The sequence below is a fragment of the Aquarana catesbeiana genome, linkage group LG03 (assembly GCF_042186555.1).
Source record: "Aquarana catesbeiana isolate 2022-GZ linkage group LG03, ASM4218655v1, whole genome shotgun sequence".
Taxonomy (NCBI): domain Eukaryota; kingdom Metazoa; phylum Chordata; class Amphibia; order Anura; family Ranidae; genus Aquarana; species Aquarana catesbeiana.
Window position 1 is genome coordinate 644620125 of NC_133326.1, and position 21750 is coordinate 644641874.

At 49.7% G+C, this 21750-nt stretch overlaps 15 non-coding genes and 8 pseudogenes across 15 annotated transcripts; all 23 read right to left on the bottom strand.

Moving 5' to 3' along the window:
* Positions 1-1094: 1094 nt before the first annotated feature.
* On the bottom strand, positions 1095-1216 carry LOC141135556 (U4 spliceosomal RNA; annotated as a pseudogene).
* A 1133-nt stretch (positions 1217-2349) lies between these two features.
* Positions 2350-2414, bottom strand: LOC141135405 (U4 spliceosomal RNA; annotated as a pseudogene).
* A 1280-nt stretch (positions 2415-3694) lies between these two features.
* LOC141135031 (U4 spliceosomal RNA) lies at positions 3695-3835 on the bottom strand. Its single transcript, XR_012243336.1, has one exon. It is a non-coding gene; the product is annotated as a U4 spliceosomal RNA (small nuclear RNA).
* A 559-nt stretch (positions 3836-4394) lies between these two features.
* On the bottom strand, positions 4395-4467 carry TRNAK-UUU (transfer RNA lysine (anticodon UUU)). The gene has a single exon. It is a non-coding gene; the product is annotated as a tRNA-Lys (tRNA).
* A 641-nt stretch (positions 4468-5108) lies between these two features.
* On the bottom strand, positions 5109-5249 carry LOC141135032 (U4 spliceosomal RNA). The gene has a single exon (XR_012243337.1). It is a non-coding gene; the product is annotated as a U4 spliceosomal RNA (small nuclear RNA).
* Positions 5250-6529: 1280 nt separating this feature from the next.
* On the bottom strand, positions 6530-6651 carry LOC141135557 (U4 spliceosomal RNA; annotated as a pseudogene).
* A 1127-nt stretch (positions 6652-7778) lies between these two features.
* Positions 7779-7843, bottom strand: LOC141135406 (U4 spliceosomal RNA; annotated as a pseudogene).
* A 559-nt stretch (positions 7844-8402) lies between these two features.
* TRNAK-UUU (transfer RNA lysine (anticodon UUU)) lies at positions 8403-8475 on the bottom strand. The gene has a single exon. It is a non-coding gene; the product is annotated as a tRNA-Lys (tRNA).
* A 641-nt stretch (positions 8476-9116) lies between these two features.
* LOC141135033 (U4 spliceosomal RNA) lies at positions 9117-9257 on the bottom strand. Its single transcript, XR_012243338.1, has one exon. It is a non-coding gene; the product is annotated as a U4 spliceosomal RNA (small nuclear RNA).
* A 566-nt stretch (positions 9258-9823) lies between these two features.
* TRNAK-UUU (transfer RNA lysine (anticodon UUU)) lies at positions 9824-9896 on the bottom strand. The gene has a single exon. It is a non-coding gene; the product is annotated as a tRNA-Lys (tRNA).
* A 641-nt stretch (positions 9897-10537) lies between these two features.
* On the bottom strand, positions 10538-10659 carry LOC141135558 (U4 spliceosomal RNA; annotated as a pseudogene).
* Positions 10660-11791: 1132 nt separating this feature from the next.
* Positions 11792-11856, bottom strand: LOC141135478 (U4 spliceosomal RNA; annotated as a pseudogene).
* Positions 11857-13136: 1280 nt separating this feature from the next.
* LOC141135034 (U4 spliceosomal RNA) lies at positions 13137-13277 on the bottom strand. Its single transcript, XR_012243339.1, has one exon. It is a non-coding gene; the product is annotated as a U4 spliceosomal RNA (small nuclear RNA).
* Positions 13278-13836: 559 nt separating this feature from the next.
* TRNAK-UUU (transfer RNA lysine (anticodon UUU)) lies at positions 13837-13909 on the bottom strand. Its single transcript has one exon. It is a non-coding gene; the product is annotated as a tRNA-Lys (tRNA).
* A 641-nt stretch (positions 13910-14550) lies between these two features.
* On the bottom strand, positions 14551-14691 carry LOC141135036 (U4 spliceosomal RNA). The gene has a single exon (XR_012243340.1). It is a non-coding gene; the product is annotated as a U4 spliceosomal RNA (small nuclear RNA).
* A 1280-nt stretch (positions 14692-15971) lies between these two features.
* LOC141135037 (U4 spliceosomal RNA) lies at positions 15972-16112 on the bottom strand. The gene has a single exon (XR_012243341.1). It is a non-coding gene; the product is annotated as a U4 spliceosomal RNA (small nuclear RNA).
* Positions 16113-16671: 559 nt separating this feature from the next.
* On the bottom strand, positions 16672-16744 carry TRNAK-UUU (transfer RNA lysine (anticodon UUU)). The gene has a single exon. It is a non-coding gene; the product is annotated as a tRNA-Lys (tRNA).
* Positions 16745-17385: 641 nt separating this feature from the next.
* On the bottom strand, positions 17386-17526 carry LOC141135039 (U4 spliceosomal RNA). The gene has a single exon (XR_012243342.1). It is a non-coding gene; the product is annotated as a U4 spliceosomal RNA (small nuclear RNA).
* Positions 17527-18092: 566 nt separating this feature from the next.
* Positions 18093-18165, bottom strand: TRNAK-UUU (transfer RNA lysine (anticodon UUU)). Its single transcript has one exon. It is a non-coding gene; the product is annotated as a tRNA-Lys (tRNA).
* A 641-nt stretch (positions 18166-18806) lies between these two features.
* LOC141135245 (U4 spliceosomal RNA) lies at positions 18807-18947 on the bottom strand. The gene has a single exon (XR_012243526.1). It is a non-coding gene; the product is annotated as a U4 spliceosomal RNA (small nuclear RNA).
* Positions 18948-19513: 566 nt separating this feature from the next.
* TRNAK-UUU (transfer RNA lysine (anticodon UUU)) lies at positions 19514-19586 on the bottom strand. Its single transcript has one exon. It is a non-coding gene; the product is annotated as a tRNA-Lys (tRNA).
* Positions 19587-20224: 638 nt separating this feature from the next.
* On the bottom strand, positions 20225-20346 carry LOC141135559 (U4 spliceosomal RNA; annotated as a pseudogene).
* A 1119-nt stretch (positions 20347-21465) lies between these two features.
* On the bottom strand, positions 21466-21530 carry LOC141135326 (U4 spliceosomal RNA; annotated as a pseudogene).
* Positions 21531-21750: the final 220 nt, after the last annotated feature.

The window sequence follows — 21750 nt, forward strand, 5'->3', positions numbered from 1 at the left end:
GAGAATCTAAAGGGACAGGGCCCTAGATGTCAGATGCGTTTCTCCCACAGCAGTCCTGAAAGGCCACTGGGAGCGTATGTGTTTGAACAGCTATGCTGCTGAGAAAAGACCAAGGTGGAAGGATTTGGGGCCTTTGTTGAAAGTTCGCTAGATAACATGCCTGAACTGGAGCCCAGGTAAGCTGCCATAGACAAGGGTTGTTGGGAAACAGTTGGTCAAGCAATCACCTTCAGCCACCTTTATTTCTGGCAGATTCCAGGAGCCTAGAAAGGGGGAAGTTAGGGCATTTCATCTCTCTGAGCCAGTGAGCATTCCCGGCAGATGTGCATAAAGACTGCCCTATTGGCAGCTCAAAGGCCTCATAGGTAAGTGAAAGGCACCGCCCAAACAGGGACTTGAACCCTGGACCCTCAGATTAAAAGTCTGATGCTCTACCGACTGAGCTATCCGGGCTCTCAAAGCTCCTCCTCCATAGCGGTCCAAGCTGCTTGAATCTTGACATGTATGGTGGAAAAAGACCATTCAGCCAAGGGGACCGGGTGCCTGAAAGCACAAGTATTTGGCTTGCCCAGGCTGGCCAATCGTCCTCTCCCGTTTAATTTTCTAGGACAGGTTGAAGATAAAAGGGAGAATCTAACCTGCAACCATGCAGATAGGGTCCAGTCCGGTACAGGTGGAGAACGCCTAAAGTTTCTGCCTTAGTTTTACCTACAGTTCAATGCTCTTTGACCGGAAACAAGGGCCTTGCAAAAAGACACCGCCCGAAAGGCTTCCTTAACCCTGGACCAACACGCTTCCAGTATTCTTAATCAGTGACTGGGTTACAAATAAAGACAGTTCACCTTGAGCCTCATGTTGCCAGGTCCAGCAGAAGAAACCCAGGCAAAAAAACGAGGTAGAGTCCACTCTGGATTACAGGCAAGTGAAGAACGAGCGGCGCGTGCCAATCACTGATTGTTCTACCCAGGCTGCGTGATGACACAAAAGCTCTCTATGGTGTCAATGGGCCCGTGACTCACTTTCTCAACTCTAACGCATCTCAGTCTGCATGTAAGAAGCCGTCACTTATCTGCTGTTGAAAACACATTGCTCAGTCTCCTCAGAGACTCTCAAAAATTGCCAGTGCTGACTGTATTTCAAGTCATCGTGGCGGGGTATTGGGAAAAGTTTTCAATTAGCAATAATCACTCTATCGAAAAGCCAGTGGCGTGCAAAACACACCTCAAAAACTTCCACCCGGTGCCAAAAAAAAGTGCCCACACATAGAGAGTGAAACACAAAAAAGTGCAACGGGTGTACAGAGTCCTCCACTAGGGAAGGACCTTACCCTGATCCCCCGGGGCGTTAGGCTCCAGACAGGGACTGAGGTACTCAGACAAAGGGTCCATCTGGCCGAAACCATGTGGACCCCCACAACTGGAAGGTCTGCCGAAGCAGACCGACCCAAGTACAGTGGGGCTCCCCCGAAGGGAGACCCCTCAAAGGAGAGGGCGAACCAAGCCAAAAGGCCTATGTCCACCCCCTCCCAAGACTTTCAGAGTAGGCCCGAGGACCCACACCCTACTCGCCACACAGTGACAAAACGTGTATACAAAGACAACCAAAAAAAAGACAAAAAGGTGACAAACAGGGGTAAAAGAAAGAGTGGGGAAGATAGTGAGATAGGAGAGTGAAAGTGGCCATTGTGCTATACAATGGCCGGCCCTCCGGCCAGGCATAAAAATTTCCCCTGGTCCTGGCCAAAAGGCCCGGCCCAAGAGGCAGGTGCGAAAAACGTGTGTTGTGGTGAAGTGACCATGGTGCCATAAAATCAAGTGCTTTCACACCGTGACTATACGGCACCCCTGAACTGCCACTTCAGGGGCACATTCACCACTGGCTTTTCGAAAAAGCCCTGACCACCCAGCCCAGACCACAGCAGACCCCACCACAGACAGGAAGGATATGGAGATCAGGAAGCCGGAAAGAGCCCTTTACCATCAGGCTCTGCCGTCGCTCCCATCACTCCTCCTAATTACATTCGGGAAGTACTTGCCACTCCCTCCCCTCCTTGCAAGGCAGGAGTAAGCGTTCTCTCCCAAATAACTGTCTGGAGCTAGATCCGCCCCAATCCAGGCCAGAAGACCAGGGTCCCGACCCTCTGTTTCAGACCCCGAGGTTCTCCATCCCCATCAGAAGGCTTCCCTTTCGGCTACAAACCGCTCCAGGTCACCTTCACTCCAGCAGGTTTTGCATAGCAACCGCAATCCCATCTCTATTTCGCCATAGATCAGGGACGGAAGCAAGCGCCACCTCCTGGAAACTGATAAGAACAGATACTACACTTGATCTTCGCCAAAAGGCCGAGAAGCAATTAGCAATAATCACGCCTCAGTTGAACCTCATTGGCTATGATACTGCCACTGCGCAAAGCTAACCAAATCAGTGCCTGCCAACATCTGCCCTTCCTTGGAGGAGAAATTGACATTGAGGAGAGACACATAAGTGTCATCCAGTGGGCCGCTGAGCATTCTGGGACTTGGCATGTTAATGAGACAGGGACGATGCCTAAGTGGGCATTGTTTACCCACTGAATAGTGTTAGCATTTGAAAGAACTAAGGAGAATCTAAAGGGACAGGGCCCTAGATGTCAGATGCGTTTCTCCCACAGCAGTCCTGAAAGGCCACTGGGAGCGTATGTGTTTGAACAGCTATGCTGCTGAGAAAAGACCAAGGTGGAAGGATTTGGGGCCTTTGTTGAAAGTTCGCTAGATAACATGCCTGAACTGGAGCCCAGGTAAGCTGCCATAGACAAGGGTTGTTGGGAAACAGTTGGTCAAGCAATCACCTTCAGCCACCTTTATTTCTGGCAGATTCCAGGAGCCTAGAAAGGGGGAAGTTAGGGCATTTCATCTCTCTGAGCCAGTGAGCATTCCCGGCAGATGTGCATAAAGACTGCCCTATTGGCAGCTCAAAGGCCTCATAGGTAAGTGAAAGGCACCGCCCAAACAGGGACTTGAACCCTGGACCCTCAGATTAAAAGTCTGATGCTCTACCGACTGAGCTATCCGGGCTCTCAAAGCTCCTCCTCCATAGCGGTCCAAGCTGCTTGAATCTTGACATGTATGGTGGAAAAAGACCATTCAGCCAAGGGGACCGGGTGCCTGAAAGCACAAGTATTTGGCTTGCCCAGGCTGGCCAATCGTCCTCTCCCGTTTAATTTTCTAGGACAGGTTGAAGATAAAAGGGAGAATCTAACCTGCAACCATGCAGATAGGGTCCAGTCCGGTACAGGTGGAGAACGCCTAAAGTTTCTGCCTTAGTTTTACCTACAGTTCAATGCTCTTTGACCGGAAACAAGGGCCTTGCAAAAAGACACCGCCCGAAAGGCTTCCTTAACCCTGGACCAACACGCTTCCAGTATTCTTAATCAGTGACTGGGTTACAAATAAAGACAGTTCACCTTGAGCCTCATGTTGCCAGGTCCAGCAGAAGAAACCCAGGCAAAAAAACGAGGTAGAGTCCACTCTGGATTACAGGCAAGTGAAGAACGAGCGGCGCGTGCCAATCACTGATTGTTCTACCCAGGCTGCGTGATGACACAAAAGCTCTCTATGGTGTCAATGGGCCCGTGACTCACTTTCTCAACTCTAACGCATCTCAGTCTGCATGTAAGAAGCCGTCACTTATCTGCTGTTGAAAACACATTGCTCAGTCTCCTCAGAGACTCTCAAAAATTGCCAGTGCTGACTGTATTTCAAGTCATCGTGGCGGGGTATTGGGAAAAGTTTTCAATTAGCAATAATCACGCCTCAGTTGAACCTCATTGGCTATGATACTGCCACTGCGCAAAGCTAACCAAATCAGTGCCTGCCAACATCTGCCCTTCCTTGGAGGAGAAATTGACATTGAGGAGAGACACATAAGTGTCATCCAGTGGGCCGCTGAGCATTCTGGGACTTGGCATGTTAATGAGACAGGGACGATGCCTAAGTGGGCATTGTTTACCCACTGAATAGTGTTAGCATTTGAAAGAACTAAGGAGAATCTAAAGGGACAGGGCCCTAGATGTCAGATGCGTTTCTCCCACAGCAGTCCTGAAAGGCCACTGGGAGCGTATGTGTTTGAACAGCTATGCTGCTGAGAAAAGACCAAGGTGGAAGGATTTGGGGCCTTTGTTGAAAGTTCGCTAGATAACATGCCTGAACTGGAGCCCAGGTAAGCTGCCATAGACAAGGGTTGTTGGGAAACAGTTGGTCAAGCAATCACCTTCAGCCACCTTTATTTCTGGCAGATTCCAGGAAAGGGGGAAGTTAGGACATTTCATCTCTCTGAGCCAGTGAGCATTCCCGGCAGATGTGCATAAAGACTGCCCTATTGGCAGCTCAAAGGCCTCATAGGTAAGTGAAAGGCACCGCCCGAACAGGGACTTGAACCCTGGACCCTCAGATTAAAAGTCTGATGCTCTACCGACTGAGCTATCCGGGCTCTCAAAGCTCCTCCTCCATAGCGGTCCAAGCTGCTTGAATCTTGACATGTATGGTGGAAAAAGGCCATTCAGCCAAGGGGACCGGGTGCCTGAAAGCACAAGTATTTGGCTTGCCCAGGCTGGCCAATCGTCCTCTCCCGTTTAATTTTCTAGGACAGGTTGAAGATAAAAGGGAGAATCTAACCTGCAACCATGCAGATAGGGTCCAGTCCGGTACAGGTGGAGAACGCCTAAAGTTTCTGCCTTAGTTTTACCTACAGTTCAATGCTCTTTGACCGGAAACAAGGGCCTTGCAAAAAGACACCGCCCGAAAGGCTTCCTTAACCCTGGACCAACACGCTTCCAGTATTCTTAATCAGTGACTGGGTTACAAATAAAGACAGTTCACCTTGAGCCTCATGTTGCCAGGTCCAGCAGAAGAAACCCAGGCAAAAAAACGAGGTAGAGTCCACTCTGGATTACAGGCAAGTGAAGAACGAGCGGCGCGTGCCAATCACTGATTGTTCTACCCAGGCTGCGTGATGACACAAAAGCTCTCTATGGTGTCAATGGGCCCGTGACTCACTTTCTCAACTCTAACGCATCTCAGTCTGCATGTAAGAAGCCGTCACTTATCTGCTGTTGAAAACACATTGCTCAGTCTCCTCAGAGACTCTCAAAAATTGCCAGTGCTGACTGTATTTCAAGTCATCGTGGCGGGGTATTGGGAAAAGTTTTCAATTAGCAATAATCACGCCTCAGTTGAACCTCATTGGCTATGATACTGCCACTGCGCAAAGCTAACCAAATCAGTGCCTGCCAACATCTGCCCTTCCTTGGAGGAGAAATTGACATTGAGGAGAGACACATAAGTGTCATCCAGTGGGCCGCTGAGCATTCTGGGACTTGGCATGTTAATGAGACAGGGACGATGCCTAAGTGGGCATTGTTTACCCACTGAATAGTGTTAGCATTTGAAAGAACTAAGGAGAATCTAAAGGGACAGGGCCCTAGATGTCAGATGCGTTTCTCCCACAGCAGTCCTGAAAGGCCACTGGGAGCGTATGTGTTTGAACAGCTATGCTGCTGAGAAAAGACCAAGGTGGAAGGATTTGGGGCCTTTGTTGAAAGTTCGCTAGATAACATGCCTGAACTGGAGCCCAGGTAAGCTGCCATAGACAAGGGTTGTTGGGAAACAGTTGGTCAAGCAATCACCTTCAGCCACCTTTATTTCTGGCAGATTCCAGGAGCCTAGAAAGGGGGAAGTTAGGGCATTTCATCTCTCTGAGCCAGTGAGCATTCCCGGCAGATGTGCATAAAGACTGCCCTATTGGCAGCTCAAAGGCCTCATAGGTAAGTGAAAGGCACCGCCCAAACAGGGACTTGAACCCTGGACCCTCAGATTAAAAGTCTGATGCTCTACCGACTGAGCTATCCGGGCTCTCAAAGCTCCTCCTCCATAGCGGTCCAAGCTGCTTGAATCTTGACATGTATGGTGGAAAAAGACCATTCAGCCAAGGGGACCGGGTGCCTGAAAGCACAAGTATTTGGCTTGCCCAGGCTGGCCAATCGTCCTCTCCCGTTTAATTTTCTAGGACAGGTTGAAGATAAAAGGGAGAATCTAACCTGCAACCATGCAGATAGGGTCCAGTCCGGTACAGGTGGAGAACGCCTAAAGTTTCTGCCTTAGTTTTACCTACAGTTCAATGCTCTTTGACCGGAAACAAGGGCCTTGCAAAAAGACACCGCCCGAAAGGCTTCCTTAACCCTGGACCAACACGCTTCCAGTATTCTTAATCAGTGACTGGGTTACAAATAAAGACAGTTCACCTTGAGCCTCATGTTGCCAGGTCCAGCAGAAGAAACCCAGGCAAAAAAACGAGGTAGAGTCCACTCTGGATTACAGGCAAGTGAAGAACGAGCGGCGCGTGCCAATCACTGATTGTTCTACCCAGGCTGCGTGATGACACAAAAGCTCTCTATGGTGTCAATGGGCCCGTGACTCACTTTCTCAACTCTAACGCATCTCAGTCTGCATGTAAGAAGCCGTCACTTATCTGCTGTTGAAAACACATTGCTCAGTCTCCTCAGAGACTCTCAAAAATTGCCAGTGCTGACTGTATTTCAAGTCATCGTGGCGGGGTATTGGGAAAAGTTTTCAATTAGCAATAATCACTCTATCGAAAAGCCAGTGGCGTGCAAAACACACCTCAAAAACTTCCACCCGGTGCCAAAAAAAAGTGCCCACACATAGAGAGTGAAACACAAAAACGTGCAACGGGTGTACAGAGTCCTCCACTAGGGAAGGACCTTACCCTGATCCCCCGGGGCGTTAGGCTCCAGACAGGGACTGAGGTACTCAGACAAAGGGTCCATCCGGCCGAAACCAGGCGGACCCCCACAACTGGAAGGACTGCCGAAGCAGACCAACCCAAGTACAGTGGGGCTCTCCCGAAGAGAGACCCCTCAAAGGAGAGGGCGAACCAAGCCAAAAGGCCTATGTCCACCCCCTCCCAAGACTTTCAGAGTAGGCCCGAGGACCCACACCCTACTCGCCACACAGTGACAAAACGTGTATACAAAGACAACCAAAAAAAAGACAAAAAGGTGACAAACAGGGGTAAAAGAAAGAGTGGGGAAGATAGTGAGATGGGAGAGTGAAAGTGGCCATTGTGCTATACAATGGCCGGCCCTCCGGCCAGGCATAAAAATTTCCACTGGTCCTGGCCAAAAGGCCCGGCCCAAGAGGCAGGTGCGAAAAACGTGTGTTGTGGTGAAGTGACCATGGTGCCATAAAATCAAGTGCTTTCACACCGTGACTATACGGCACCCCTGAACTGCCACTTCAGGGGCACATTCACCACTGGCTTTTCGAAAAAGCCCTGACCCACAGCCCAGACCACAGCAGCCCCCACCCCAGTCAGAAAGGTATGGAGTTCTGGAAGCTTGGAGAGAGCCCTTGCCATCAGGCTTCACCGTCGTTCCGCCCCTCCTACCTAATTACATTTGGGAAATACTGGCCGCTCCCCCGGTGGGAGCAAGGGGAGCCAGCGTTCTCTCCCAAATAACTGTCCAGAGCTAGAGCTGCCCCAATCCAGGCCAGAAGGCCAGGATCCCGACCCTCCGCCAAGACCGAATGGTTCTCCGTCCCCATCAGAAGGCTTCCCTTTCGGCTACAAACCGCTCCGGGTTACCTTCACTCCAGCAGGTTTTGCATAGCAACCGCAATCCCATCTCTATCTCGCCATAGATCAGGGACAGAAGCAAGCGCCACCTCCTGGAAACTGATAAGAACAGATACTAGATTCGATCTTAGCCAAAGGGCCGAGAAGCAATTAGCAATAATCACGCCTCAGTTGAACCTCATTGGCTATGATACTGCCACTGCGCAAAGCTAACCAAATCAGTGCCTGCCAACATCTGCCCTTCCTTGGAGGAGAAATTGACATTGAGGAGAGACACATAAGTGTCATCCAGTGGGCCGCTGAGCATTCTGGGACTTGGCATGTTAATGAGACAGGGACGATGCCTAAGTGGGCATTGTTTACCCACTGAATAGTGTTAGCATTTGAAAGAACTAAGGAGAATCTAAAGGGACAGGGCCCTAGATGTCAGATGCGTTTCTCCCACAGCAGTCCTGAAAGGCCACTGGGAGCGTATGTGTTTGAACAGCTATGCTGCTGAGAAAAGACCAAGGTGGAAGGATTTGGGGCCTTTGTTGAAAGTTCGCTAGATAACATGCCTGAACTGGAGCCCAGGTAAGCTGCCATAGACAAGGGTTGTTGGGAAACAGTTGGTCAAGCAATCACCTTCAGCCACCTTTATTTCTGGCAGATTCCAGGAAAGGGGGAAGTTAGGACATTTCATCTCTCTGAGCCAGTGAGCATTCCCGGCAGATGTGCATAAAGACTGCCCTATTGGCAGCTCAAAGGCCTCATAGGTAAGTGAAAGGCACCGCCCGAACAGGGACTTGAACCCTGGACCCTCAGATTAAAAGTCTGATGCTCTACCGACTGAGCTATCCGGGCTCTCAAAGCTCCTCCTCCATAGCGGTCCAAGCTGCTTGAATCTTGACATGTATGGTGGAAAAAGACCATTCAGCCAAGGGGACCGGGTGCCTGAAAGCACAAGTATTTGGCTTGCCCAGGCTGGCCAATCGTCCTCTCCCGTTTAATTTTCTAGGACAGGTTGAAGATAAAAGGGAGAATCTAACCTGCAACCATGCAGATAGGGTCCAGTCCGGTACAGGTGGAGAACGCCTAAAGTTTCTGCCTTAGTTTTACCTACAGTTCAATGCTCTTTGACCGGAAACAAGGGCCTTGCAAAAAGACACCGCCCGAAAGGCTTCCTTAACCCTGGACCAACACGCTTCCAGTATTCTTAATCAGTGACTGGGTTACAAATAAAGACAGTTCACCTTGAGCCTCATGTTGCCAGGTCCAGCAGAAGAAACCCAGGCAAAAAAACGAGGTAGAGTCCACTCTGGATTACAGGCAAATGAAGAACGAGCGGCGCGTGCCAATCACTGATTGTTCTACCCAGGCTGCGTGATGACACAAAAGCTCTCTATGGTGTCAATGGGCCCGTGACTCACTTTCTCAACTCTAACGCATCTCAGTCTGCATGTAAGAAGCCGTCACTTATCTGCTGTTGAAAACACATTGCTCAGTCTCCTCAGAGACTCTCAAAAATTGCCAGTGCTGACTGTATTTCAAGTCATCGTGGCGGGGTATTGGGAAAAGTTTTCAATTAGCAATAATCACGCCTCAGTTGAACCTCATTGGCTATGATACTGCCACTGCGCAAAGCTAACCAAATCAGTGCCTGCCAACATCTGCCCTTCCTTGGAGGAGAAATTGACATTGAGGAGAGACACATAAGTGTCATCCAGTGGGCCGCTGAGCATTCTGGGACTTGGCATGTTAATGAGACAGGGACGATGCCTAAGTGGGCATTGTTTACCCACTGAATAGTGTTAGCATTTGAAAGAACTAAGGAGAATCTAAAGGGACAGGGCCCTAGATGTCAGATGCGTTTCTCCCACAGCAGTCCTGAAAGGCCACTGGGAGCGTATGTGTTTGAACAGCTATGCTGCTGAGAAAAGACCAAGGTGGAAGGATTTGGGGCCTTTGTTGAAAGTTCGCTAGATAACATGCCTGAACTGGAGCCCAGGTAAGCTGCCATAGACAAGGGTTGTTGGGAAACAGTTGGTCAAGCAATCACCTTCAGCCACCTTTATTTCTGGCAGATTCCAGGAGCCTAGAAAGGGGGAAGTTAGGGCATTTCATCTCTCTGAGCCAGTGAGCATTCCCGGCAGATGTGCATAAAGACTGCCCTATTGGCAGCTCAAAGGCCTCATAGGTAAGTGAAAGGCACCGCCCGAACAGGGACTTGAACCCTGGACCCTCAGATTAAAAGTCTGATGCTCTACCGACTGAGCTATCCGGGCTCTCAAAGCTCCTCCTCCATAGCGGTCCAAGCTGCTTGAATCTTGACATGTATGGTGGAAAAAGACCATTCAGCCAAGGGGACCGGGTGCCTGAAAGCACAAGTATTTGGCTTGCCCAGGCTGGCCAATCGTCCTCTCCCGTTTAATTTTCTAGGACAGGTTGAAGATAAAAGGGAGAATCTAACCTGCAACCATGCAGATAGGGTCCAGTCCGGTACAGGTGGAGAACGCCTAAAGTTTCTGCCTTAGTTTTACCTACAGTTCAATGCTCTTTGACCGGAAACAAGGGCCTTGCAAAAAGACACCGCCCGAAAGGCTTCCTTAACCCTGGACCAACACGCTTCCAGTATTCTTAATCAGTGACTGGGTTACAAATAAAGACAGTTCACCTTGAGCCTCATGTTGCCAGGTCCAGCAGAAGAAACCCAGGCAAAAAAACGAGGTAGAGTCCACTCTGGATTACAGGCAAGTGAAGAACGAGCGGCGCGTGCCAATCACTGATTGTTCTACCCAGGCTGCGTGATGACACAAAAGCTCTCTATGGTGTCAATGGGCCCGTGACTCACTTTCTCAACTCTAACGCATCTCAGTCTGCATGTAAGAAGCCGTCACTTATCTGCTGTTGAAAACACATTGCTCAGTCTCCTCAGAGACTCTCAAAAATTGCCAGTGCTGACTGTATTTCAAGTCATCGTGGCGGGGTATTGGGAAAAGTTTTCAATTAGCAATAATCACTCTATCGAAAAGCCAGTGGCGTGCAAAACACACCTCAAAAACTTCCACCCGGTGCCAAAAAAAAGTGCCCACACATAGAGAGTGAAACACAAAAACGTGCAACGGGTGTACAGAGTCCTCCACTAGGGAAGGACCTTACCCTGATCCCCCGGGGCGTTAGGCTCCAGACAGGGACTGAGGTACTCAGACAAAGGGTCCATCCGGCCGAAACCAGGCGGACCCCCACAACTGGAAGGACTGCCGAAGCAGACCAACCCAAGTACAGTGGGGCTCTCCCGAAGAGAGACCCCTCAAAGGAGAGGGCGAACCAAGCCAAAAGGCCTATGTCCACCCCCTCCCAAGACTTTCAGAGTAGGCCCGAGGACCCACACCCTACTCGCCACACAGTGACAAAACGTGTATACAAAGACAACCAAAAAAAAGACAAAAAGGTGACAAACAGGGGTAAAAGAAAGAGTGGGGAAGATAGTGAGATGGGAGAGTGAAAGTGGCCATTGTGCTATCCAATGGCCGGCCCTCCGGCCAGGCATAAAAATTTCCCCTGGTCCTGGCCAAAAGGCCCGGCCCAAGAGGCAGGTGCGAAAAACGTGTGTTGTGGTGAAGTGACCATGGTGCCATAAAATCAAGTGCTTTCACACCGTGACTATACGGCACCCCTGAACTGCCACTTCAGGGGCACATTCACCACTGGCTTTTCGAAAAAGCCCTGACCCACAGCCCAGACCACAGCAGCCCCCACCACAGACAGGAAGGATATGGAGATCAGGAAGCCGGAAAGAGCCCTTTACCATCAGGCTCTGCCGTCGCTCCCATCACTCCTCCTAATTACATTCGGGAAGTACTTGCCACTCCCCCCCCCCCTTGCAAGGCAGGAGTAAGCGTTCTCTCCCAAATAACTATCTGGAGCTAGATCCGCCCCAATCCAGGCCAGAAGGCCAGGGTCCCGACCCTCTGGTTCAGACCCCGTGGTTCTCCATCCCCATCAGAAGGCTTCCCTTTCGGCTACAAACCGCTCCAGGTCACCTTCACTCCAGCAGGTTTTGCATAGCAACCGCAATCCCATCTCTATTTCGCCATAGATCAGGGACGGAAGCAAGCGCCACCTCCTGGAAACTGATAAGAATAGATACTACACTTGATCTTCGCCAAAAGGCCAAGAAGCAATTAGCAATAATCACACCTCAGTTGAACCTCATTGGCTATGATACTGCCACTGCGCAAAGCTAACCAAATCAGTGCTTGCCAACATCTGCCCTTCCTTGGAGGAGAAATTGACATTGAGGAGAGACACATAAGTGTCATCCAGTGGGCCGCTGAGCATTCTGGGACTTGGCATGTTAATGAGACAGGGACGATGCCTAAGTGGGCATTGTTTACCCACTGAATAGTGTTAGCATTTGAAAGAACTAAGGAGAATCTAAAGGGACAGGGCCCTAGATGTCAGATGCGTTTCTCCCACAGCAGTCCTGAAAGGCCACTGGGAGCGTATGTGTTTGAACAGCTATGCTGCTGAGAAAAGACCAAGGTGGAAGGATTTGGGGCCTTTGTTGAAAGTTCGCTAGATAACATGCCTGAACTGGAGCCCAGGTAAGCTGCCATAGACAAGGGTTGTTGGGAAACAGTTGGTCAAGCAATCACCTTCAGCCACCTTTATTTCTGGCAGATTCCAGGAGCCTAGAAAGGGGGAAGTTAGGGCATTTCATCTCTCTGAGCCAGTGAGCATTCCCGGCAGATGTGCATAAAGACTGCCCTATTGGCAGCTCAAAGGCCTCATAGGTAAGTGAAAGGCACCGCCCAAACAGGGACTTGAACCCTGGACCCTCAGATTAAAAGTCTGATGCTCTACCGACTGAGCTATCCGGGCTCTCAAAGCTCCTCCTCCATAGCGGTCCAAGCTGCTTGAATCTTGACATGTATGGTGGAAAAAGACCATTCAGCCAAGGGGACCGGGTGCCTGAAAGCACAAGTATTTGGCTTGCCCAGGCTGGCCAATCGTCCTCTCCCGTTTAATTTTCTAGGACAGGTTGAAGATAAAAGGGAGAATCTAACCTGCAACCATGCAGATAGGGTCCAGTCCGGTACAGGTGGAGAACGCCTAAAGTTTCTGCCTTAGTTTTACCTACAGTTCAATGCTCTTTGACCGGAAACAAGGGCCTTGCAAAAAGACACCGCCCGAAAGGCTTCCTTAACCCTGGACCAACACGCTTCCAGTATTCTTAATCAGTGACTGGGTTACAAATAAAGACAGTTCACCTTGAGCCTCATGTTGCCAGGTCCAGCAGAAGAAACCCAGGCAAAAAAACGAGGTAGAGTCCACTCTGGATTACAGGCAAGTGAAGAACGAGCGGCGCGTGCCAATCACTGATTGTTCTACCCAGGCTGCGTGATGACACAAAAGCTCTCTATGGTGTCAATGGGCCCGTGACTCACTTTCTCAACTCTAACGCATCTCAGTCTGCATGTAAGAAGCCGTCACTTATCTGCTGTTGAAAACACATTGCTCAGTCTCCTCAGAGACTCTCAAAAATTGCCAGTGCTGACTGTATTTCAAGTCATCGTGGCGGGGTATTGGGAAAAGTTTTCAATTAGCAATAATCACGCCTCAGTTGAACCTCATTGGCTATGATACTGCCACTGCGCAAAGCTAACCAAATCAGTGCCTGCCAACATCTGCCCTTCCTTGGAGGAGAAATTGACATTGAGGAGAGACACATAAGTGTCATCCAGTGGGCCGCTGAGCATTCTGGGACTTGGCATGTTAATGAGACAGGGACGATGCCTAAGTGGGCATTGTTTACCCACTGAATAGTGTTAGCATTTGAAAGAACTAAGGAGAATCTAAAGGGACAGGGCCCTAGATGTCAGATGCGTTTCTCCCACAGCAGTCCTGAAAGGCCACTGGGAGCGTATGTGTTTGAACAGCTATGCTGCTGAGAAAAGACCAAGGTGGAAGGATTTGGGGCCTTTGTTGAAAGTTCGCTAGATAACATGCCTGAACTGGAGCCCAGGTAAGCTGCCATAGACAAGGGTTGTTGGGAAACAGTTGGTCAAGCAATCACCTTCAGCCACCTTTATTTCTGGCAGATTCCAGGAAAGGGGGAAGTTAGGACATTTCATCTCTCTGAGCCAGTGAGCATTCCCGGCAGATGTGCATAAAGACTGCCCTATTGGCAGCTCAAAGGCCTCATAGGTAAGTGAAAGGCACCGCCCGAACAGGGACTTGAACCCTGGACCCTCAGATTAAAAGTCTGATGCTCTACCGACTGAGCTATCCGGGCTCTCAAAGCTCCTCCTCCATAGCGGTCCAAGCTGCTTGAATCTTGACATGTATGGTGGAAAAAGGCCATTCAGCCAAGGGGACCGGGTGCCTGAAAGCACAAGTATTTGGCTTGCCCAGGCTGGCCAATCGTCCTCTCCCGTTTAATTTTCTAGGACAGGTTGAAGATAAAAGGGAGAATCTAACCTGCAACCATGCAGATAGGGTCCAGTCCGGTACAGGTGGAGAACGCCTAAAGTTTCTGCCTTAGTTTTACCTACAGTTCAATGCTCTTTGACCGGAAACAAGGGCCTTGCAAAAAGACACCGCCCGAAAGGCTTCCTTAACCCTGGACCAACACGCTTCCAGTATTCTTAATCAGTGACTGGGTTACAAATAAAGACAGTTCACCTTGAGCCTCATGTTGCCAGGTCCAGCAGAAGAAACCCAGGCAAAAAAACGAGGTAGAGTCCACTCTGGATTACAGGCAAGTGAAGAACGAGCGGCGCGTGCCAATCACTGATTGTTCTACCCAGGCTGCGTGATGACACAAAAGCTCTCTATGGTGTCAATGGGCCCGTGACTCACTTTCTCAACTCTAACGCATCTCAGTCTGCATGTAAGAAGCCGTCACTTATCTGCTGTTGAAAACACATTGCTCAGTCTCCTCAGAGACTCTCAAAAATTGCCAGTGCTGACTGTATTTCAAGTCATCGTGGCGGGGTATTGGGAAAAGTTTTCAATTAGCAATAATCACGCCTCAGTTGAACCTCATTGGCTATGATACTGCCACTGCGCAAAGCTAACCAAATCAGTGCCTGCCAACATCTGCCCTTCCTTGGAGGAGAAATTGACATTGAGGAGAGACACATAAGTGTCATCCAGTGGGCCGCTGAGCATTCTGGGACTTGGCATGTTAATGAGACAGGGACGATGCCTAAGTGGGCATTGTTTACCCACTGAATAGTGTTAGCATTTGAAAGAACTAAGGAGAATCTAAAGGGACAGGGCCCTAGATGTCAGATGCGTTTCTCCCACAGCAGTCCTGAAAGGCCACTGGGAGCGTATGTGTTTGAACAGCTATGCTGCTGAGAAAAGACCAAGGTGGAAGGATTTGGGGCCTTTGTTGAAAGTTCGCTAGATAACATGCCTGAACTGGAGCCCAGGTAAGCTGCCATAGACAAGGGTTGTTGGGAAACAGTTGGTCAAGCAATCACCTTCAGCCACCTTTATTTCTGGCAGATTCCAGGAGCCTAGAAAGGGGGAAGTTAGGGCATTTCATCTCTCTGAGCCAGTGAGCATTCCCGGCAGATGTGCATAAAGACTGCCCTATTGGCAGCTCAAAGGCCTCATAGGTAAGTGAAAGGCACCGCCCAAACAGGGACTTGAACCCTGGACCCTCAGATTAAAAGTCTGATGCTCTACCGACTGAGCTATCCGGGCTCTCAAAGCTCCTCCTCCATAGCGGTCCAAGCTGCTTGAATCTTGACATGTATGGTGGAAAAAGACCATTCAGCCAAGGGGACCGGGTGCCTGAAAGCACAAGTATTTGGCTTGCCCAGGCTGGCCAATCGTCCTCTCCCGTTTAATTTTCTAGGACAGGTTGAAGATAAAAGGGAGAATCTAACCTGCAACCATGCAGATAGGGTCCAGTCCGGTACAGGTGGAGAACGCCTAAAGTTTCTGCCTTAGTTTTACCTACAGTTCAATGCTCTTTGACCGGAAACAAGGGCCTTGCAAAAAGACACCGCCCGAAAGGCTTCCTTAACCCTGGACCAACACGCTTCCAGTATTCTTAATCAGTGACTGGGTTACAAATAAAGACAGTTCACCTTGAGCCTCATGTTGCCAGGTCCAGCAGAAGAAACCCAGGCAAAAAAACGAGGTAGAGTCCACTCTGGATTACAGGCAAGTGAAGAACGAGCGGCGCGTGCCAATCACTGATTGTTCTACCCAGGCTGCGTGATGACACAAAAGCTCTCTATGGTGTCAATGGGCCCGTGACTCACTTTCTCAACTCTAACGCATCTCAGTCTGCATGTAAGAAGCCGTCACTTATCTGCTGTTGAAAACACATTGCTCAGTCTCCTCAGAGACTCTCAAAAATTGCCAGTGCTGACTGTATTTCAAGTCATCGTGGCGGGGTATTGGGAAAAGTTTTCAATTAGCAATAATCACGCCTCAGTTGAACCTCATTGGCTATGATACTGCCACTGCGCAAAGCTAACCAAATCAGTGCCTGCCAACATCTGCCCTTCCTTGGAGGAGAAATTGACATTGAGGAGAGACACATAAGTGTCATCCAGTGGGCCGCTGAGCATTCTGGGACTTGGCATGTTAATGAGACAGGGACGATGCCTAAGTGGGCATTGTTTACCCACTGAATAGTGTTAGCATTTGAAAGAACTAAGGAGAATCTAAAGGGACAGGGCCCTAGATGTCAGATGCGTTTCTCCCACAGCAGTCCTGAAAGGCCACTGGGAGCGTATGTGTTTGAACAGCTATGCTGCTGAGAAAAGACCAAGGTGGAAGGATTTGGGGCCTTTGTTGAAAGTTCGCTAGATAACATGCCTGAACTGGAGCCCAGGTAAGCTGCCATAGACAAGGGTTGTTGGGAAACAGTTGGTCAAGCAATCACCTTCAGCCACCTTTATTTCTGGCAGATTCCAGGAAAGGGGGAAGTTAGGACATTTCATCTCTCTGAGCCAGTGAGCATTCCCGGCAGATGTGCATAAAGACTGCCCTATTGGCAGCTCAAAGGCCTCATAGGTAAGTGAAAGGCACCGCCCGAACAGGGACTTGAACCCTGGACCCTCAGATTAAAAGTCTGATGCTCTACCGACTGAGCTATCCGGGCTCTCAAAGCTCCTCCTCCATAGCGGTCCAAGCTGCTTGAATCTTGACATGTATGGTGGAAAAAGACCATTCAGCCAAGGGGACCGGGTGCCTGAAAGCACAAGTATTTGGCTTGCCCAGGCTGGCCAATCGTCCTCTCCCGTTTAATTTTCTAGGACAGGTTGAAGATAAAAGGGAGAATCTAACCTGCAACCATGCAGATAGGGTCCAGTCCGGTACAGGTGGAGAACGCCTAAAGTTTCTGCCTTAGTTTTACCTACAGTTCAATGCTCTTTGACCGGAAACAAGGGCCTTGCAAAAAGACACCGCCCGAAAGGCTTCCTTAACCCTGGACCAACACGCTTCCAGTATTCTTAATCAGTGACTGGGTTACAAATAAAGACAGTTCACCTTGAGCCTCATGTTGCCAGGTCCAGCAGAAGAAACCCAGGCAAAAAAACGAGGTAGAGTCCACTCTGGATTACAGGCAAATGAAGAACGAGCGGCGCGTGCCAATCACTGATTGTTCTACCCAGGCTGCGTGATGACACAAAAGCTCTCTATGGTGTCAATGGGCCCGTGACTCACTTTCTCAACTCTAACGCATCTCAGTCTGCATGTAAGAAGCCGTCACTTATCTGCTGTTGAAAACACATTGCTCAGTCTCCTCAGAGACTCTCAAAAATTGCCAGTGCTGACTGTATTTCAAGTCATCGTGGCGGGGTATTGGGAAAAGTTTTCAATTAGCAATAATCACGCCTCAGTTGAACCTCATTGGCTATGATACTGCCACTGCGCAAAGCTAACCAAATCAGTGCCTGCCAACATCTGCCCTTCCTTGGAGGAGAAATTGACATTGAGGAGAGACACATAAGTGTCATCCAGTGGGCCGCTGAGCATTCTGGGACTTGGCATGTTAATGAGACAGGGACGATGCCTAAGTGGGCATTGTTTACCCACTGAATAGTGTTAGCATTTGAAAGAACTAAGGAGAATCTAAAGGGACAGGGCCCTAGATGTCAGATGCGTTTCTCCCACAGCAGTCCTGAAAGGCCACTGGGAGCGTATGTGTTTGAACAGCTATGCTGCTGAGAAAAGACCAAGGTGGAAGGATTTGGGGCCTTTGTTGAAAGTTCGCTAGATAACATGCCTGAACTGGAGCCCAGGTAAGCTGCCATAGACAAGGGTTGTTGGGAAACAGTTGGTCAAGCAATCACCTTCAGCCACCTTTATTTCTGGCAGATTCCAGGAGCCTAGAAAGGGGGAAGTTAGGGCATTTCATCTCTCTGAGCCAGTGAGCATTCCCGGCAGATGTGCATAAAGACTGCCCTATTGGCAGCTCAAAGGCCTCATAGGTAAGTGAAAGGCACCGCCCGAACAGGGACTTGAACCCTGGACCCTCAGATTAAAAGTCTGATGCTCTACCGACTGAGCTATCCGGGCTCTCAAAGCTCCTCCTCCATAGCGGTCCAAGCTGCTTGAATCTTGACATGTATGGTGGAAAAAGACCATTCAGCCAAGGGGACCGGGTGCCTGAAAGCACAAGTATTTGGCTTGCCCAGGCTGGCCAATCGTCCTCTCCCGTTTAATTTTCTAGGACAGGTTGAAGATAAAAGGGAGAATCTAACCTGCAACCATGCAGATAGGGTCCAGTCCGGTACAGGTGGAGAACGCCTAAAGTTTCTGCCTTAGTTTTACCTACAGTTCAATGCTCTTTGACCGGAAACAAGGGCCTTGCAAAAAGACACCGCCCGAAAGGCTTCCTTAACCCTGGACCAACACGCTTCCAGTATTCTTAATCAGTGACTGGGTTACAAATAAAGACAGTTCACCTTGAGCCTCATGTTGCCAGGTCCAGCAGAAGAAACCCAGGCAAAAAAACGAGGTAGAGTCCACTCTGGATTACAGGCAAGTGAAGAACGAGCGGCGCGTGCCAATCACTGATTGTTCTACCCAGGCTGCGTGATGACACAAAAGCTCTCTATGGTGTCAATGGGCCCGTGACTCACTTTCTCAACTCTAACGCATCTCAGTCTGCATGTAAGAAGCCGTCACTTATCTGCTGTTGAAAACACATTGCTCAGTCTCCTCAGAGACTCTCAAAAATTGCCAGTGCTGACTGTATTTCAAGTCATCGTGGCGGGGTATTGGGAAAAGTTTTCAATTAGCAATAATCACACCTCAGTTGAACCTCATTGGCTATGATACTGCCACTGCGCAAAGCTAACCAAATCAGTGCTTGCCAACATCTGCCCTTCCTTGGAGGAGAAATTGACATTGAGGAGAGACACATAAGTGTCATCCAGTGGGCCGCTGAGCATTCTGGGACTTGGCATGTTAATGAGACAGGGACGATGCCTAAGTGGGCATTGTTTACCCACTGAATAGTGTTAGCATTTGAAAGAACTAAGGAGAATCTAAAGGGACAGGGCCCTAGATGTCAGATGCGTTTCTCCCACAGCAGTCCTGAAAGGCCACTGGGAGCGTATGTGTTTGAACAGCTATGCTGCTGAGAAAAGACCAAGGTGGAAGGATTTGGGGCCTTTGTTGAAAGTTCGCTAGATAACATGCCTGAACTGGAGCCCAGGTAAGCTGCCATAGACAAGGGTTGTTGGGAAACAGTTGGTCAAGCAATCACCTTCAGCCACCTTTATTTCTGGCAGATTCCAGGAGCCTAGAAAGGGGGAAGTTAGGACATTTCATCTCTCTGAGCCAGTGAGCATTCCCGGCAGATGTGCATAAAGACTGCCCTATTGGCAGCTCAAAGGCCTCATAGGTAAGTGAAAGGCACCGCCCGAACAGGGACTTGAACCCTGGACCCTCAGATTAAAAGTCTGATGCTCTACCGACTGAGCTATCCGGGCTCTCAAAGCCTCTCCATAGCGGTCCAAGCTGCTTGAATCTTGACATGTATGGTGGAAAAAGACCATTCAGCCAAGGGGACCGGGTGCCTGAAAGCACAAGTATTTGGCTTGCCCAGGCTGGCCAATCGTCCTCTCCCGTTTAATTTTCTAGGACAGGTTGAAGATAAAAGGGAGAATCTAACCTGCAACCATGCAGATAGGGTCCAGTCCGGTACAGGTGGAGAACGCCTAAAGTTTCTGCCTTAGTTTTACCTACAGTTCAATGCTCTTTGACCGGAAACAAGGGCCTTGCAAAAAGACACCGCCCGAAAGGCTTCCTTAACCCTGGACCAACACGCTTCCAGTATTCTTAATCAGTGACTGGGTTACAAATAAAGACAGTTCACCTTGAGCCTCATGTTGCCAGGTCCAGCAGAAGAAACCCAGGCAAAAAAACGAGGTAGAGTCCACTCTGGATTACAGGCAAATGAAGAACGAGCGGCGCGTGCCAATCACTGATTGTTCTACCCAGGCTGCGTGATGACACAAAAGCTCTCTATGGTGTCAATGGGCCCGTGACTCACTTTCTCAACTCTAACGCATCTCAGTCTGCATGTAAGAAGCCGTCACTTATCTGCTGTTGAAAACACATTGCTCAGTCTCCTCAGAGACTCTCAAAAATTGCCAGTGCTGACTGTATTTCAAGTCATCGTGGCGGGGTATTGGGAAAAGTTTTCAATTAGCAATAATCACTCTATCGAAAAGCCAGTGGCGTGCAAAACACACCTCAAAAACTTCCACCCGGTGCCAAAAAAAAGTGCCCACACATAGAGAGTGAAACACAAAAACGTGCAACGGGTGTACAGAGTCCTCCACTAGGGAAGGACCTTACCCTGATCCCCCGGGGCGTTAGGCTCCAGACAGGGACTGAGGTACTCAGACAAAGGGTCCATCCGGCTGAAACCAGGCGGACCCCCACAACTGGAAGGACTGCCAAAGCAGACCAACCCAAGTACAGTGGGGCTCTCCCAAAGAGAGACCCCTCAAAGGAGAGGGCAAACCAAGCCAAAAGGCCTATGTCCACCCCCTCCCAAGACTTTCAGAGTAGGCCCGAGGACCCACACCCTACTCGCCACACAGTGACAAAACGTGTATACAAAGACAACCAAAAAAAAGACAAAAAGGTGACAAACAGGGGTAAAAGAAAGAGTGGGGAAGATAGTGAGATGGGAGAGTGAAAGTGGCCATTGTGCTAAACAATGGCCGGCCCTCCGGCCAGGCATAAAAATTTCCCCTGGTCCTGGCCAAAAGGCCCGGCCCAAGAGGCAGGTGCGAAAAACGTGTGTTGTGGTGAAGTGACCATGGTGCCATAAAATCAAGTGCTTTCACACCGTGACTATACGGCACCCCTGAACTGCCACTTCAGGGGCACATTCACCACTGGCTTTTCGAAAAAGCCCTGACCACCCAGCCCAGACCACAACAGACCCCACCACAGACAGGAAGGATATGGAGATCAGGAAGCCGGAAAGAGCCCTTTACCATCAGGCTCTGCCGTCACTCCCATCACTCCTCCTAATTACATTCGGGAAGTACTTGCCACTCCCTCCCCCCCTTGCAAGGCAGGAGTAAGCGTTCTCTCCCAAATAACTGTCTGGAGCTAGATCCGCCCCAATCCAGGCCAGAAGGCCAGGGTCCCGACCCCGTGGTTCTCCATCCCCATCAGAAGGCTTCCCTTTCGGCTACAAACCGCTCCAGGTCACCTTCACTCCAGCAGGTTTTGCATAGCAACCGCAATCCCATCTCTATTTCGCCATAGATCAGGGACAGAAGCAAGCGCCACCTCCTGGAAACTGATAAGAATAGATACTACACTTGATCTTCGCCAAAAGGCCGAGAAGCAATTAGCAATAATCACGCCTCAGTTGAACCTCATTGGCTATGATACTGCCACTGCGCAAAGCTAACCAAATCAGTGCCTGCCAACATCTGCCCTTCCTTGGAGGAGAAATTGACATTGAGGAGAGACACATAAGTGTCATCCAGTGGGCCGCTGAGCATTCTGGGACTTGGCATGTTAATGAGACAGGGACGATGCCTAAGTGGGCATTGTTTACCCACTGAATAGTGTTAGCATTTGAAAGAACTAAGGAGAATCTAAAGGGACAGGGCCCTAGATGTCAGA